The sequence below is a fragment of the Lepisosteus platostomus genome, chromosome 7 (assembly GCF_059453375.1).
Source record: "Lepisosteus platostomus isolate fLepPlt1 chromosome 7, fLepPlt1.hap1, whole genome shotgun sequence".
NCBI classification, from domain to species: domain Eukaryota; kingdom Metazoa; phylum Chordata; class Actinopteri; order Semionotiformes; family Lepisosteidae; genus Lepisosteus; species Lepisosteus platostomus.
The window spans coordinates 30,832,223-30,835,117 of record NC_142617.1 but is presented as its reverse complement, the minus strand read 5'-3'; positions in this window follow the sequence as shown (position 1 = coordinate 30,835,117).

Sequence of the window (2,895 nt, the reverse complement as noted above, 5' to 3'; positions counted from 1 at the left end):
CGAGTAATAGGTTTCACTGTGCTTTGACAGATCGTCTTTAAATCAATTGTTGATTTAAAGGTTGACAGTAAATGTTTATATTGTAACGCATACTGTACAGCCTCTATTTCTCTATAAAAATCTAAAAGATCGTTTGCGCAGCCTAAGAGGGGGGCGAATGCACTACAATAGATTAGCATACTGTAGAGGAAAACAGTATAGGCATCGTTGATATGAGGACTTTTGAAACCAAATTTCCCAAATTTAATATGTGCTTTTCTATATTTATTGTCAATTGATTGTCCATAATATTGCTATTCTAAGTAAGGAGCGCTTCACCCTGCCTGCTGTGGAAAGAGTTGGCTTATTCCTTCCCTGCCTCACCGAGGGCAGACCCTGCCAGGCCCTCGTGGACACCGGTTCGACCATCACCCTGCTGCGGCCTGGTGTCCTGCCGGGCACCAAGGCAGCCGGACCCCCAGGGCGCTCACCGTGCACTTTGGGGTTGCGAGGGTGAAACACCCCTTCTACCTTGCCCCAGTCCGTGAGGACTGTATCCTGGGGTTGGACTGGTTGCAGCAGGTGGGTGGTTGCCTTGACTTGGGCGTGAGGGACTGGGTGCTGCGCCGGGGGTGGCGGGTACCCTCCAGTGGCGAGGTCAGGTGGCAGTTTGTGGTGTTGCGGTCGCTCTGTGGGGCAGTTCTCCAAGCGGTGCACGGCCAGCCGGAGGCTGCCAAGCAGTGACCTCGCCGTTGGAGGGCACCTGCCACCCCCGGCGCAGCACCCCAACCCCAGGATACAGTCCTCACGGACTGGGGCAAGGTACTGTAGAAGGGGTGTTTCACCCTCGCAGCCCCAAAGTGCACGGTGAGCGCCAGGATACCAGGCCGCAGCAGGGTGATGATCGAACCAGTGTCGACGAGGGCCTGGCAGGGGCTGCCCTCGATGAGGTAGGGAAGAAATAAGCCCCGCCTGTGGCCAACCCTTCCGGCAGAAGACGGGGTGAAGCGCTCCTTCTGGCTTTCCAGAGTGGGGGTAGGGTCCCTCAAGGGCGGCCTTCCTCTCTTTAGGCCACCCTGCTCCCGTTTCCCGACGGCCTCCGGAGTCCCCGGGGCTCCAGCGCCCGGCACTCCCGTGCGATGTGTCCACTCTCCCCACAGCGGTGGCAGATGACCAGCCGCCGTCGCTCCCCCAGCATCGCCGCGCTGGGCGTCTCCTCCTCCCCATCTGATTCCCCGTGCGCCTCTCCGTTGTTGCCCACCGGTCTCCTCGAATATGGCATCAGCCTGCTCAGCCAGAGCCAGGGTCTGCTCCAAGAGGACCGGCGCGGCCAGCATCACGTGGCGGCAGGGCCCAGAGGAACGCCTGGAGCGCTATCTCCCAGTGGGCCTCCTCCGGGAGAGTAGGGTAACCCTGGCGGGCTAAGTAGGCCACGTCTGCGGCTGTTACCTTCACTGTGACCTGGATACCTCTTTATTTAGAACTCACTCTTCCCCCTGCCTGTCTGGCTTCTTTTAATCCTTCTGTGCCCAGATTGCAGCAGGTAAGATATTTTTCCAAGAAAAAAAGATAAATTAAAAAAAGAAAAAATTTCACCAGAGCCCCTTCTCGTGTCTAATTTTTAGTTTAGAAGGATTCAAGCAGGATTTTGGATGAAAGGCAGTGACCTTAATCAAGCCCAAATCATAATTTAACCCATTCAGAGCCTACATTACATTTTAGCATTTCATTCTGAGCAGAAGACCCTCACACCTGAAGAAGGCTTGCGTTTTCTCCTCTTTGTACAATGCAGTAATACAATTTAAAATAATTAAAAGTTTAAACAGTATCAACTAAACTCCATTCATATAAGTATCGAGTGGTATTAAATAAATACAGCTTTTTAGTATAGATTACACTTTTCTAAAACGTATTTAAAAAATAAAAATGATTACAATCTAATCTTTCCACATTTGAAAATCCAAAATCCCAAGAAAAATAAATCTAAACGGGGAGAAAGCTATGTTGAAAGTTTATTAATATACTTAGAAGACAAAGATATCAATTTATGTTGCATTTGTCTGATTGTGAATCAAAAAATACATTTTATTAACTGCCCTCAGTGACAGCTGACAATCCTCCATACACTCAAGTGAAAAATTAGTAATGCCAATGTAAACGTCGTATTTACAATTTGTTGATAATAGAAATGTTAAGTTCTCTAAAGCTTTGTGAGGCAGCAAAAGGCAGCAAAAGATTCGAACACCCTATATTGTATTGAGCTGCCGAGCTGAGAATGGGTTATGTTCCTGCTGTCAGAGGGGGTGGAAAGTGCCCGCGGTCATTTAATTAGTATTACAATTCGCACTGATTCCCTTGCGAAGATATGGACATAAGAATATTCGTGCGTGGTCAAAAAATGGCATTAAGCACTTAAAATTAATATGGTTAATAAGAGTAAACTGTAACATGCTGTTACAAGATAGGCTAAACTGGGATCTATCGCTTACGCCTGAAATTGGAGCTGCTCGCCGCTCAATGTATAGCGACTAATAAGTCTGTCTTTCTGTGGGGGGAAGGGAATCTGATCTGATCTGCAAACCTCCAACAGAGCTGTTCAACCGGTTTTTGTCGGGTTTTTCAAGTGTCAGGTGTAAGCGATAAATATATTTAGCTGAAAAGCTGTACAACGCAAGACATTTTGTTACTCTAGGTTTCGTGAAAAAGCACACTGTGCTGCTGTAATACAGTTTAAAACAATTAAAAGTCTAAACAGTATCAGGTTATGTATGGGTTGTAATTTTATAAAAGTCAAAAACCGCACTCAAAATGCAATTTAGCGCTTTCTGGCAAGAGGAGACACCCAAATTAATAATGTAACATGCTACTGTTTGTGCATGGATATAGTTATACTGCTATTTCCTTAGACACGTGAAC